At 42.5% G+C, this 15,682-nt stretch overlaps 1 pseudogene; it reads left to right on the plus strand.

Annotated features, from left to right (window-relative positions):
• The first annotated feature begins 9,836 nt into the window (after positions 1-9,836).
• Positions 9,837-11,297, plus strand: LOC130250112 (inositol 1,4,5-trisphosphate receptor-interacting protein-like 1; annotated as a pseudogene).
• The last annotated feature ends 4,385 nt before the right edge of the window (positions 11,298-15,682 follow it).

Below are 15,682 nucleotides of genomic sequence, written 5' to 3' on the forward strand. Positions count from 1 at the left end.
ATATATTACGGAGGATAAACAGGGTTTAGGGAAGCTGCACAGAACTCAAAGAAGGAAAATCAAAGGAATTTCCAGAGATTATAAAAAAGCCTACAAGAGAGGAGAAAAAATGGGGTTCACCCTAAAAATAAGGGGGCTGAGGAAAAATGCAATATTAAAAAAATTGAGAGCTGAATATAAAAAAAAACAAAACAAAAAACAAAACCTTGAGAGCTGCAATAAACATCTTGGAAAAACAATGGTATCCTTATCAATTTAACTATTAAGAAACAAAAGGATAGATACAGTCTGCCTTAGGCAAAGAAAGGTGGGTGGCTTCAGCACTGCAGCTCTGCATCACTTCTCCTTTTCCTGGAAAAACAGGTCCAGGTGTGTTAACCTTCCCTCAAAAAACATAACTCTCTTTCCTTTTCTGTACTGAGGCTCCCCAGTACTAGAGCTGGGACCTCATCAACGTGGAGTCACAGAGAATATTTACCCCTTTCCTTTATGCACATGTTGATGCCACGCCGACATGCACTCAGCCTTTCTGCACCAGTGTCACTTCATTGGCTCACGTCAGATTTGCAGTGTGAGGGGTTGTGCACAGTTTGACTTCATTCCACTGGAACACCATCCTAATATTTCATCACTGCTTGATTCCAGCATTAATTAAAATGCCACACACAGAAACAAGTGGACTGCAGTACCTCCCAGTAAAATAATCTACATGCATTTTTCACCAATCACCTGTGCAAATACAATGATTTTATCCAGAAGATTTTCCCCATGCTGCTTTACAGGAATATAAAGTGAGACAGTGTCAAACCCTTAAAAATTCAAATTTATAAATTATCCGCAATGCAAATTAAATTGACTATCTGCACCTCCTTTATCTTCCTCCCACAACAATGAATTAGAATAATGTGATTTGACTTGTTTTGAAAATTCCATGCTGGCTGGTTTTTGCCACATTATTATTATAATAGTTTATGTAGTAATAATAATGTGTTAAATTCTCGTTCTAACAATCCAAGTGAAGCTGAGCCGCCTGAATTTCTCTGTCAGATTCCTCTTTCTTTTTGGAGATGATCAGAAGTTTTTCTCTCCTCAATTCTCACTACCACCTATCCCTTATGTGGTACCAAAGATGACAGAGAATGATGAGGTGACATAGCCAGCTACCCCTGTAAGCACCACAGAGCGAATTGCAGATGAACTGTAGAGCTGTTGGCTCTGTTACTGAACCTCTTCCTGACTTTGTGTCATATGCCACTTCTGTAATGAAGCCTTTCAGAGAAGGGAAACTGCACTGTAGCCTACTATGTGTCACTAGCTTTTTACCAGGATTTTCTTTCCCAAGGGGCAATGAATTTCTGTTTTTCTTGTTGTTTTTGAGTTTTTTTGGTTTTTTTCTTGCTTTAGAAGTATTCCTATGGATTTTTCTTTCCTTCACTAAGAATAACTTCATGTATTTTTCTGATTTTTTTTTTTTCTCTCTTCTCACAATATGTTATCCATTTATGCTCATTCTTAGTCACTTGTACAACTTTTTCATAATGTTCTTTTCAAACCTTTTAAAGGCTCTTAATTCAACCACAGCCACTATGTTTTGCTTCCTACCTATCTTTTTCACTTGTGGAGTTTATTTCTAGATATGTGATACAATCTCTGTCAGATCATCTGCCTGCTTTGAATTGGACTGTCTTCCTCAGACATCCTAGCTACCTCTGCATACCAAGAAAACAAGATCCCTCCTAGATTTACTTTACAGACCCTTTTCACACATCATAAAAAGTAGTGAATGCTATTTTTCATTTTCTCAAAAATTACCACTTACCTTTGGACCTTTTGTCAGTTCCTCTTAATTAGCTGGAAAGAAAGCTGAAACAGTCATTCTTCTAGTTGATTCTCTAGCTCCTAAGGGGAGAAAAAAGAGGAAAAAAGAACAGCATCAAGACCAGTACATGTCAACACTTGTTGGATGATTATACTGCTGTAAAATTTTTTCTAAAAAAAGCTGAAGTTCTCCATCACCATTAGAATTTTCTTTTGGATGCCTCTGTTTGTTGTTCAAAAACCTCTTAATTAAGCAGATTAGAATATACCATCTCACACATTGGGTATCAAGAATGCTTTCATTCAAAAGGTCTTAATTTTTATTCATGCAGTACAGACCTGACTGTATATTCTTACTTGCATGAATACGTGGTTTGCTGTCTCAGATACTCACATTCATGGTGAGTTTTGCCCAACAATTCTCTCTGTAGCCTGAAAGAGCTGGCAGGAGCCAGGTAACTGCAGAGGTTATAGGGCTCTGTGTGATTTTAGGAGGAGACAGTGGCTGGGTACCTGGGAAAGTAGTCTAGGGTCTCAACTCTGTCAAGAATTTGTGAATATTTTGCAGTAAAGAGTTGTTGAAGACAAAAAAACCCCAAAAAACCAGTGCTAATTATCTTCACAGTAATATGAGAGCCCAGGATTTGTCCTGTGTACTAACACCCCCTGTCAGGGTATCTCAACAATTCAGGTCTTGGTTTAACTACTCTCCTATTACATCCTGAGAAAACCTGAGTCATTCCTGGAACTGCAGAGGGATCTGGTGTTCTCAGGTGCTACTGAGAATCCCACCAGTTACCTTGGACCAAATTTGTTGCTCCTAGCTCAGACACCTTCATTTTTCATTGGACCCACTCCAGCATTCAGATTATATTCAATTTTGTCAAAGCTCTTAGCCTGAGATATTGTTCAGAGCTTGTGTCAGTGTAGGTGAGAGAGAGAAAAGAGGGAGGAAATCAGATGTTTTCTATTTTAGTGGTGTTCCTGATCTCTCAAGCTCTTCCACCTGCATCCAATGCTGCTGTTCATCTGGGATGAAACAATTGTCTTAATTCCAAATTAAGAAAAAAATAAAATCTTCTCTTCCTTGGCTGAAGACCTGCTCAGTGGCTAGAGAACAGTTTTGTCACCTTGTGAGACTGAGGATGAGATAAGGCTGTCCTTTACTTACATTACAAGGAAACTTTTTCACCCTGCTTCTTGAAACAATTATATTTGGGACAGACTGAATTCTTCTGTGTTAAAAAGCAAAACCTTTTCCAAGCCAAAGAGTATGGAAGTGACATTCATATTATTCACATGTTTTCAACAGTCTCATTATTCTAGATATTGCCTCAGAAGATTAAAAAAGCCCAGACTGCTGATGTAAAGATTAAATCAGGAAGCAATTTTAGAGTCCCTCTAAGGTCATGCTTTGAGTTTTAATTCCTACAAAAGGAAAATGAATCAGACTTGAAACTTTTTAGTCATGTGACTAGAAGGGAACACATTTTAAAATAATGAAGATAAAGAATTTCTGAACAGCTATGATTCAGGCATGGTAAGGAAATGTCACTAATTTGATGGTATTTATGATGCTTCATATGACATTAGTAATTGTGGCTGAAGGATTTTATTTTTTGGCAGGAACAGTAATGGTTGTTAGCAATTGAGGTTTATAGCACTGCAATGGGTTTTAGATAGAAAAAAGAATGTAAATTGCTGTGTGTGAATGTTAGTGCATTTGGATTAGAAAGCATGAATTGGGCAGTTTGGACTTCACAGTGAGGTGCTAAGCCATCCCTTTAAGCAGTTGTTCCTATACTCCTGGCCTTAGATGGCTGATACAACATGAGAATGGCCTAGGAACTGTCAGTTGTGTAAAATGCTGCTCATTCCTATCCTGGCCTCTCACATCCCCAACTTTAAACATGGTCATGTGAAGGAAGGAATTTAGGGACAAAAAAGAAATAAGGTGGAGAGTTCATGTTGTTTTGACATTGAAAAATATTAATAATTTATTTTAATGCAGAAGAATGGTGAGAAGGGACTGGGTTACAGCCTTGGTTTACAGCATTGGTGTGTGAAAGCAGGGAGGGGTCAGATGATTGTGGAGCAAATAGCAAGTTGTTCAAACTCAAGTTACAGGTAATGAAGACAGGGAAAGAAAGGAATAACTGTGACCAGGGCAGATGACTCTTTTAAGAAGCTGTTGAGTGGAGCAGCAGCAGTGTTTGATCTGCTTTCCAGAGCAGGATCAGGACCCTTGTGGAATTCTGTTCCACTCACCATTGTAGCCTCTGGTCAGATCAGGAAGCATTAGTGTCAGTGTTTGTAGAAAGAATGGTTTGGGTTGGAAGGGACTTTAAAGACCATATAGTTCCAACCCTCCTGCCATGGGGAGGGATACATTCCATCAGATCAGGTTGCTCAGAGCCCCATCCAGCTTGGTCTTGAACATTTCAGGTATGGGACATCCACAACTTCTCTGGGCAACTTGTTTCAGTAAAGAAGTAGTGAAGAATATTAAAGAACTTCTCATAGCAAAGAATTGCCTCCAACATCTAATCTAAACATACTTTCCTTCATGTTAAAGCCATTCTCCCTCATCCTATCATTGCATGCCCTCTTCATCATTCCTGTAGCTCCCTTTAGGTACTGGCCTTCTGCAATAGGGTCTCCCTGAGATCCTCTCCAGGCTGAGCAGCTGGGCTGTGGTTTCTTGATGTGTGTATGGACAAACTGGGCCAGAAGTGGTGGAGTTACCTCCTCCAACACCCTCAGAGAGCAGCTGAGCTCTGAGCTGACCCTCAGCTTCCAGTCCCTGCTGATGGCATTACCTGCAAGGCCAAGCACTGGGGCTGCTTCTCCTTTCTCCGTGCCAGCTCCCCCTCTGTGGGCACCAGGACCTTGCAGTGTCCCCGTGCAGGGCAGGCACACAGCAGCAGCAGCAGCTCACAGTGCTGGGTGATTCCTGCCCTGTTGGGTAACAGCCAGATGGGGATGCTCTCCATTTGACTCACCCCTATGCAAATCAAACATTTCCAAAAGCAGGTGGCTATATTCAGCACCTAACTGGAGTTCCAGTTAAGCAAAACTAGAACAGGACTCACTCTCAAGGACCTAATTTCCTTGAAAAATGAAGGGCAGCTTAACCTTTACCTTAACTATTTTTCTTGAACACATAGTTCTCAGCAAACAAGGCATCCAAAGTAATTTACAATTGTTGGAAATACATACTGTGGGCTTGCGAATTCTTAAGCGTGTTTTACCTTCCCAGTGATGAAGGTGCTGTCTTGTACTTCTCTGTCACCATGTTAGTGTTGTTTAGCTGAATTATATTCAGTACAAACATGAATGACAGCCTTTAGCTATGTGAAAACAGACTGTCATCCAGAAAGATGAAGTTGTCTTTGCTCTGAGCCAGATTTTAAAACTACTTGGAGTGATTTTCTGATTCACTTGAGTGGCTGCACAGTTATACCCTTGGTGAGACTTAATTTTCACAAACATCTCCAAGAATAGTAAATTATTCATTATCAAGACCTTTTCATTAGACAGCTGACATATTATCAGCTCTTGTCTCTCCTCTGATGAGAGATAAATAGAAGTTTATTACACCAGGAATGAGAAAAGAATAGTTGTTTGACACCTAAATTCCATTTAATTCTGTAAATAACTCAGCATCATTTATAATCTATTATTAGAAAACTGAGTTCAAGATTGAGGGCTATATGTTCAACTAAAGTGATTTACAGTTTCTTTCCCAGGTTTAGTCATGATAGTAGCTGTTAATTCTACCTAAATGAACAGTATTAAAACAAAGCAAAACACACTATATCAAAACAAAACATGACTGTTTTTCCTCCATGAACTATTATAAATCAGAAAAAATTTCCTAAGAGCACCAGAATTGTCAGCATCTGAATTAGTCCGCATGTATTCCAAGTATTACCTCCCTGGAAATAGGTAATCCAGGTGGAAGTGTGCAACATTCAGCACCACAGAACATGATATTCATTAGTAAGAGGTTGATTTGTCAAGTGAGGATAAGAAGTTGAGAGAAATAAAACAATCTACAAACAAAATTAATTCTTTTAAAGTTAAATAATCTTGCTTTTTCCTCTTCTAAAAAATAATAACCCCCAAGAAATCAGTTTTGAACAAATTTAAAGGTGTCTTAATTTTCAGCTTTTAAAAATATACTTCTAAAAATAAAACAAAGGCGCATTTTAAAAATACATGCTATTTCAAAATAAAAAGTCAAACTGTTTCCACCATCATATGGAGAAATAAATTAAAAAAAAACCAAAACATTTTTAGATTGAAAAAATCTTCCAATTTGAGTAGAATTCATATTTATTCTCTGCTATTCTAAAACTGCCTTTTTTCAGCAAATATGCTATTCCTGACAAAAAATTCCAACAGCCTCTATTTCTGTTCCCCTGCTTCATATTTCTGTCAAAATTAATGATCATATCCTACATTTTGGTTCTCTCCCTGGATTATGGGCCTTTCCTAATGAGCTGATCTGATTTATACTGGGTTGATGATCAACAGCTCGGGGCAGAACATACCACAAATCCCCTGGGAGCTTGCAAATTGTCAAACAGATGAAGAAGACTGCTTGCAGGTTGTGTTTATGACTACTATATTATTTTTAGGAACTGTTACTGACAAACCCTCAAAGTCATTATGTCTTTTCCATGTTTATCTTTACACAGGAATGTAAGTAATTACTGATTTTACAAATGTTTTTCTGCCATAGCATCTCATATTAAAACATTGTTTGGGCATTTTCAGTACTCACCTCTTTGCACCTTGTTATTCTTTTTTCAGCAAGAGCTGGTTTCCCCTAAAGAGAACATCCACTGTGTGGGGAAAAAAAAGAAAAAAGAAAAAAAAAAAAAAAAAGCTATTTTCTATAGATTATGGGCTCATTTCATTAAAAAAAAAAAATAGTTGCAAATGTTCCAAAACTGAAAAACTTTGCAGCCTCTAAGAAAGATTAACCATCCAAATGTTACTTTACATATTATATTTATTTGAATAACCTTTCTATATTATTATCAACTAAAAAAAACCCAAAACCAAAGCCAATAAAAAATACCAATCCCCCCAAATACCAAAGGAGGAATTTTAAATCCAGGTTAATGCAGAAGTTTTAGCTTCATTAACTTCATTTGATGATTTGAATGTAAATGAGCCCCCTGAATAGCTTTGCTGAGCAAGGTTACCTCATGGAGCTTCTGAAGATTTTGAGCTTTTAAGGGACAGACATTCAAATGCAGTAAAGGGTGGAGAACAGACATCCAACTCAATTTCCAGAAGTAGGAGGTATTTCTGATCCCATAGGATGAATTGAGGTAAAGACCTCAGAGAATCTGATCCTCCCTGTAAACTTCTCTTTCAAAAATCAGACCTAACTTCATGCCATACTTTCAAAATTAAAAACTAATAAAAAGACTTAATATTTTTCTCCTAAAAAAATGCCATTAGAAAGTCATTTGACACCTACAGTTTCCATCTCATGGTGAGCAGAGCTGCTAACAGCAATTTCTGTGGATTCTGGAAAACACACAAAGAATATTTCAAAGCCCACAGCCCAATTAATACCCTCACCAGGCTATCCAAGCAAGAATATCTACCAATTGTATCTTTTCTTCGAATCAGATCTCAAATACCTACTTATATCAGCCAAAGGAAGAAAGAAACCTCAGACTAAGAAAAGGAAGTATAATGTTCTCCTTTCAGTGATGAGAAAATACTACAGTAATCACACACATTTGTTCTGTAGGTGCACAGAAAAAGAGAAGATTTGAAGCATCTAGTCTGTACTAAATAAGAAATGATATTCAGCTGTTGATAAGTCTTAATATGTCATCCTGGAACCATTCAGTGACTTGCCATTGAAAGATATAAGTCAGTGAATATCCCCTGGGGATGGACATCACCATGGCTGGATTTTGTCTAAATTCTATTGCTGACTCTGGATTTTCTGAAGGGTTTTTGTGTGGGGAGGGGAGGGGGATGTGTGTGCATGTGTGTTGGTTTCATTTTGAGGTAGTTTCTGATTTTGTTATGTTGTTGTCTCTGAGTGTTAGAAATACTTTTTTCTAGATCTTTATTATTAGTTAAATATAGCTCTTCATAAACAGTTTGCTACAGTAAGGACGGATATCCTCCTGGATGGTATGTAATTTGAAGTGTTTGGCAATTCTCAAAATAGACTGGAAGTGATTCAGTTCCAAAACATTTATAAAACCTTGAAATTCAGTTTAGTCAAGGAGACTTCTAAACACATGTTCATTAGAACTTCATCAAGAGTACAGCTTACTAAATCAAGTAAGCAGAAGAGTTAATGAAGGCTTTTGAATATTGGTGAAATGTTTAAGTCTTTTATAGGAACATCAAATTTTGAATATTACTGGCAGACCAGCCATGTACTTCTGAAGTTTAAACAATGACTACAATAAAATTTTCATTATTTTGTACATAGACAAAACTCTGCAAATAATTTCTGCTGATTAAGTCTATTTTCTCAGACACTTGTACCAGAAATATTTTCTGTACTCAAGAGGCTCTCAAAATGTTATTTCTAGTTGGAAATTGAGATTAAAAATGTCACTCAAAGCAGCAACAGCAGAAGCTATTGCACTGTCTGGATGGTATAGATTATTGCTAATGGAATATAGCAGACAAATTTTCACAGTATGATCAGTGCATTTTATGTGGTGGAAATGAGAAACAACACTGCTCTTATTCAATAGATATTGTTTTGGAAAGACTTGTATGTTTATGTAGCGGAAAATTGAAAAGTACAAATACCAGTAACAGCGAGTAGATGACTTTTAAACTTTTATATATACATTTTTACAGACTCATCATATGCAAAAGTATTCTTTTACACTGAAGAGAAACATAATTTTTTTCACTGATGAAATTACTGCTCCTTGCTGAACAGCAAGGGAGTAGGTATGGTCATCGGTCACTCGGCTGGCAGCTTGACAACTGGACAACAAATGCCACTTCCTGTCACTTCCATAAAGAAAATCAGGATTCCATGATTTTTTGTCTGCATATCTTCTACCCAGTGATAGCAATGATTAGAGAGTACGGTTTCTAAGTTTGATTGGACTTGATTGTATTGCCACAACAATATAATAGACCCAACATTTATCCAGCAAGCCTGAAATAAATGCTGTGCAGGACTGTCTATTCCCACCAAACTCACTGTGTAAAGAAAGGGGAGAAATAAATAAGAAAGATTAAAAATCACATAGCTCAAAAGATTGATTTCAATAATAACCCCAGAACGTGCTCAAAAGAATATTTCAAAGTCACTTGTCCTCTCACCGTGGCGCAACAGGAGCAGAGAGGCTGCCAGGCCCCTTCCCCACCCCCAGGATATTCCCTGCCACACACCCAGGGCTGTCACAAAGGCCCCAAAAGCACAGCCACAAGGCCAGAGGTCAGTGCCGAGGGAACTGATACCATCCCAGGGCAGATTTTAGAAAGTAAAGCATCCAAGGGTCGTGTCAGCCCATTTTACATTTGACAGGAGCTCAAGGGGCTTCTGCTGCACTGTGGAGGGGCCCCTGGGGGCCCGTTTACACTTGATGGGCCTGCACTGTATCACTGCCGGGCTTTGTCTGCCTCGGGGCACTCAGAGTGCCTGAGCCAGGCTGGGGATGAGGGGCCGGGCTGGCTGTGATGTGCTGTGGCACCTGTGTGACACCGTGGGGGAAGTGTCACCATGGGGGCAGCTGTAGAAGGCCCAGCAGGTAACGCTGGCCCTGCATTGCTTGGGCAAGCAGTGAGGACACTCATGGCAGGAGGCTGGGCTGGGGCCAAGGGCCAGGGCAGAAACACTGCACTCAGGGCTGGTTCTCCCCCTGCATCAGGGACACTCCCTCATTGGAGAGCCTTGGGCAGGGCACGCTGCTGCTGCTGCTGCTGGGGGAGCAGGACAGGCTTTGCTGTGTGCCAGCTCTCTGGGACCTGTCCTTGCTGCACCCAGATCCCTGGGATCGGCATCCATGCTGCCCCCAGTGCCAGCCGCTTCCCTCGCAGTGCCACTCAAGGCCTTCTCTCCATCCTCCGTGGATGACCTGGATTCCTGGGTACGCCGGTTCTTGGTCTTGCAAAGCCTTGTCCGGTACCTGCAGCGTGCTGCAGGTTTGGATGAGGTGACACTCCTGCGCATGGAGGCGCATTGAAGCTCCAGGAATGGAGGAGGATTCGGCTGGAGCGGGATATGGAGCAGCTCATGCTGAAGTGGAGTGGTGCATCCTGGGCAGACCTGCTCTGCTCTGCCTTGCAGCACTTGCAGGTCTGAGTATCTGCTGGGCTCCTGGTCCTTCTTTTGGCACTTCTGGTTTATGCAGAGGCACAGAGCAGTGGCCAGGAGGAGAAAGAGAAAGAGGATGAGACATGGGAATATGATCTGAGATGGCTTCTAGAGGAGCCCATCCAGGGGCCATACAGGACCTGCAGACAGGCTGCAAGAGGACTATGGCCCTGGTGGACAACTTCACAACTGCCCTCGGGCGTGACTTGACAATGACTTTCCTCCCAGTGCTGCAAGGAGCCATTGGTTTTGGCAGTGCCTTCGAAGGTTGGACTGCCCATGAGGAGTAGCAGGAAGTCATGTATCCTGTGCTCGTACCCCTGACTCCTTCCCGAGGCCACACCTGCCACCTGGAGTGGGACACTGACAAGCAGAGGCCCAGCAGGAACTTCCATGTCCACGTGGAGCTGGGGTGCAGCTGCCTGAGGGAGCATCCAGGTGTGAACCTGCTGTGCCTCCTGCACCACTGTCATGTGCTTAGGAGGAGGACTTGGCAGCTCAGCCTGCTAGATACCCATCTCCTAACCCAGCACCAGCTCCTACCTCATGTGAGGAAACCTGCCCGCTGGTTCTGCACGCTGGTGAGATCAACCTGGCAGCATTTGCCTCAGTCATGTAGCTGGTGTTTAGTGTTGCTGCCCTCCAAACGCTCCTGCAAGCTCAGGCTGACCAATGGGGAAGGAAACTTCCAGGTTAAGGTGCTCTTCAGGGTGCGGCAAGGCACCTCTGACATTTCTGACAGCAGTGAGCAGCTGGCCTCAAGCACAATGTGGCCTGAGCCCTACACCAGCAGAGTTCTTCAGGCACATGGCCAGGCAGGGCCCCCAGGACAGCTCACACCTCTAATGCCTGCAGCTCTTGGCTGGTGTTCCTGAGTGCAAGGACTTTTCTGTCTATTCCATCAAGACCATCATCATGTGCCTGCTGAACGCCATGCCAGTGTTGTGGTGGCACAGGAGAAACTTCGTGCTTCAGCTCATGGATATTCTGGAGCAGCTGTGCTTATCTCTGGAAGAGAAAGACCTGGAGAATTATTGTGGGCAGCCAGCAATGTCCAGAGGAGATCAGCTTGCCCCTATATGTTCCACCAACTGAGCCATCCAGCCTCTTCCCCAGCCTGGTTTGGGATCTGGCCACCACGGCCAGCTGATGGAATCACCTCAGTCTGCTCCATCGCCTGGCAAGAGTGCTGGCCCATGGCCATTGTTAGTGGGGCTCGGGGGGGGGGCTGGCAGCTGCTGGCAGAGAAGCAGCTCGCAGTGCTGTGGCAAAGACAGCAGTGCACAGGCTACAGAGACAGATAGGTAGAGGTTAGAGTTATAGTGTGTATGTATATATAGGTGTATAACTACAAAGATTTATATTAACAAATGTATTTTGAATAGATCCATATGATATTGATAGTTGATTAGTTATCATATAGTTTTATAAAAAGGTATAGCAGATCTCTAGTGTCACTGTCTGTTGTGGCACATGTGCTCTCTAGCAACTGCGTTTATGAAGGGCAAGATTTCTATTAAATTATACACATATTGTATTTCATTCAAAACAATAATTTAAGAAATCATATGGAAATTAAATAATTTATTCTATGTAATTCCTATATAATTGCACAGAAAAAATATATTTAGAACTAGAAGTTTAACAAATGTGTATAATTTTATATAACAAAAAAAATCATAAATATTATAATAAAACTATACAAATTTAGCACATACATCCTGTCACTATCTGTAGTGACACATACTAACACTCTGTACTTACTTCATTTATGACACACAACTTTTCTATTACATAAATGTTTTTTAAATATATATAATGCATATTAAAGTTCTGATATTTTCATATAGAAATATAGCCATAGACAGTATTGCTCTCTTTTGAGACACATACTAATGCTCCATAGTTAGGGTACGTTTGACTGCCAAACCTGAAACTGCTCTGCAGTTGATTTAATAAAATGCAACATTGCAGTCTGGCGTGTGCAAGACTTTATTGATCTCAGCCAGACATGTAGTGTTGATAAATCTCAGATGCTGGGAATCTGGGCTCAGGAATGGTCTCCTTGAACTCAACCAAACTTGCACTACTGAACTGGTTCTAATGAGAAATTAGGGCCAGCTGTCCTGGCCCCTGTGATCACAGAATCACAGCTTGGCTTGGGAGAGTCCTTACAAATCGTCTTGTTCCAGTCCTGCTGCCACGGGCAGGAACACCTTCCACTATCCCAGGGAGCTCCAATCCCCATCCAGCCTGGCCTGAAACACCTTCCACTATCCCAGGGTGCTCCAAGCACTGTCCAGCCTGGCCTGAAACACCTTCCACTATCCCAGGGAGCTCCAATCCCCATCCAGCCTGGCCTGAAACACCTTCCACTATCCCAGGGCTCTCCAAGCCCCATCTATCCTGGCCTGAAACACCTTCCACTATCCCAGGGTGCTCCAAGCCCCGTCCAGCCTGGCCTGGAGCACCTTCCACTATCCCAGGGAGCTGCAAGCCCCATCCAGCCTGGGCTGGAACACCTTCCACTATCCCAGGGTGCTCCAAGCCCTGTCCAGCCTGCCCTGAAACACCTTCCACTATCCCAGGGCTCTCCAAGCCCCATCTATCCTGGCCTGAAACACCTTCCACTATCCCAGGGAGCTCCAAGCCCCATCCAACCTGGCCTGGAACACGTTCCACTATCCCAGGGTGCTCCAAGCCCCATTCCAACCTGGGCTGGAACACCTTCCACTATCCCAGGGAGCTCCAAGCCCCATCCAACCTGGCCTGGAACACCTTCCACTATCCCAGGGTGCTCCAAGCCCCGTCCAGCCTGGCCTGGAACACCTTCCACTATCCCAGGGAGCTCCAAGCCCCATCCAGCCTGGGCTGAAACACCTTCCACTATCCCAGGAGCTCCAAGCCCCATCCAGCCTGGCGTGAAACACCTTCCACTATCCCAGGGTGCTCCAAGCACTGTCCAGCCTGGCCTGAAACACCTTCCACTATCCCAGGGTGCTCCAAGCACTGTCCAGCCTGGCCTGAAACACCTTCCACTATCCCAGGGTGCTCCAAGCACTGTCCAGCCTGGCCTGAAACACCTTCCACTATCCCAGGGAGCTGCAAGCCCCATCCAGCCTGGCCTGAAACACCTTCCACTATCCCAGGGTGCTCCAATCCCCATCCAGCCTGGCCTGAAACACCTTCCACTATCCCAGGGAGCTCCAAGCCCCATCCAGCCTGGGCTGGAACACCTTCCACTATCCCAGGGTGCTCCAATCCCCATCCAGCCTGGCCTGAAACACCTTCCACTATCCCAGGGCTCTCCAAGCCCCATCTATCCTGGCCTGAAACACCTTCCACTATCCCAGGGTGCTCCAAGCCCCGTCCAGCCTGGCCTGGAGCACCTTCCACTATCCCAGGGAGCTGCAAGCCCCATCCAGCCTGGGCTGGAACACCTTCCACTATCCCAGGGAGCTCCAAGCCCCATCCAGCCTGGCGTGAAACACTGCCAGGGATGGGGCAGCCACAGCTCCCATGGGCAGCGTGGGCCAGGACCATGCCAGCCTCAGAGACCAGAATTTCTTCCACATCTGCAGCCTAAGCCTCCCCTGTGACAGTGGGAAGCCTCTGCCCCCCTCTGCAGGTCTTGGGGGCCCATGCTGGGACTGAAAGGCTGCAGGAAGGTGTCCCTGGAGAAGCCCTCGGAGAGCTCTGTGCTGGGAGTGCCACCATCAGGGCAGCAAGCAGGACCTGGTGGGGCTGCAGGGCACAGGGCGGGCACCCAGGCAAACAGAGGTTATTTTATTTCTTGTTCCTAACAAATTTTCATGCCACATATGGCCTGCAGTCTGGCAGTCACGGAGCCTGACCTTTGCAGTATGCTTACCACAGAGGCAATGTACATCAGCAAAGGAAAAAGCTCCTAAAGGCACGACAGAGTTTGGATGAGGCACCAAATGACTGAGAGCTTTTCCTGTCATTGTCAGCAAACGTGAATCAACCCCTCCCAGAATAAATATTATAAAATAAAATGAAATCATTGACAAAGGAGAAAACTTACAAAACAAAATGTTGGGTTGCACTTTCAAGGAAGGCAGGATTTGGTGCTTAGCAATATTTTTAATTTATGTACTTGCTTTAAAAAGCACATAGCCTGTAAAGGTGTTAATTCAGTATAACACATTCTGTCTCATGAAATTTGTTTAAGTGAAAATGTCATGCTGGTTACATTAAAAATCAGATTTAATTATAACACCTATTTTTAAAAAATTTTGTTTGATGACTTGGATGTTGTATCAGCTACAGACCTTTGTAAAATATGTTGCTGGATTTCTGTATTTCTGATTGTCACGGTCAATTAAGGCCTATTAATATGTGCAAACCTACTTGCTTATCATTGTACTAGGAAAAGGTGTGTGCAGTAAAGATAAAGAGAGAAACTGACCATGCCCCAGGGATGCTTTGAATTTCTAAATTAAGAGTATTTGTGCTCTGGCCCAAAAGGGAGAGCAATACTATGATCTTGAAAAAAAAAACCAATTTGGGGTGTCTTCTTCTCATACCTGACCCACCAGAAGCCTAAAAGAAATAAGATTGTTTTTCTCCCTGAATAATTTAAACTATTTAGATAGCAGAAGCAGGGAGTTGATGAAGATTGCTCAGACTTAGCTCAGATTTTGGGCATTCAGTGAGAAACTTTTCCATTTGGGAATAATCATCTTTCATTCCCCCACAGTTAATGGAAAGAAGATACCAATTCATCTATCATAAAATGTAAATTTGGGTGTGACTATTTTAAGCTGAAAATACATCAGAAATTTTTTGTTACCTTGCTGTGGCTGGCATGAACATTGCAATAAATCATAGGAGAGAAAGGACTTTGCATATTTGTCATACATTCTGTTTTGTTTTAATTTTATATCATATAACTAAGATGCAAAACAAACTAGAAGTATTTTCTCTGTGTCACTGTCAATGGAAAACAGAGATGGACTCCAATATTCTACTTGTACAAGAGACTTTATGTTTGGTATTGCCAAGCAACTGGAAAAGCAGAATGATATCCTCTTCCCTTACTATTTGTCTGCTCTTATTAGACCCATCAAAGACGTGATGATAATTTCTTATCAAGGAGAATAAGTTCTACCTGTGATTTCAGAAGGAAATATTGCAAAGGAGGAATGAGAAAAGGTGTAATAACCCAAACACAAAAAGGCCCAAAACACTCACAAATTCATCATCTTTCTTCATCAGGAGTTCAAGAAGCTCCTGTCATTTGTCTTGTATGTGTCTGATCAATGTCCTGCTTTCCTACAGTCTGAGGTGCAGAGTAGGGTGGCTTTTTTCTGTACAAAATGATCTAGAGCAGGTAAATAACTTTAGTCCACAGATCTGGGTGAGACCATCAAGCACCTTGAGACCCATCAACACAGCTACATGTCATCTGAGCTCCTTGTGATTCTGGTTACAGGAAGTTCTCTCCTAACCTCAACAAGAGAACACTAACCAGGAACATGTTGCTGAGACAGCACTAATTTTGGAAAGCTTCTG

The sequence above is a fragment of the Oenanthe melanoleuca genome, chromosome 2, assembly GCF_029582105.1.
Source record: "Oenanthe melanoleuca isolate GR-GAL-2019-014 chromosome 2, OMel1.0, whole genome shotgun sequence".
Lineage (NCBI taxonomy): Eukaryota > Metazoa > Chordata > Aves > Passeriformes > Muscicapidae > Oenanthe > Oenanthe melanoleuca.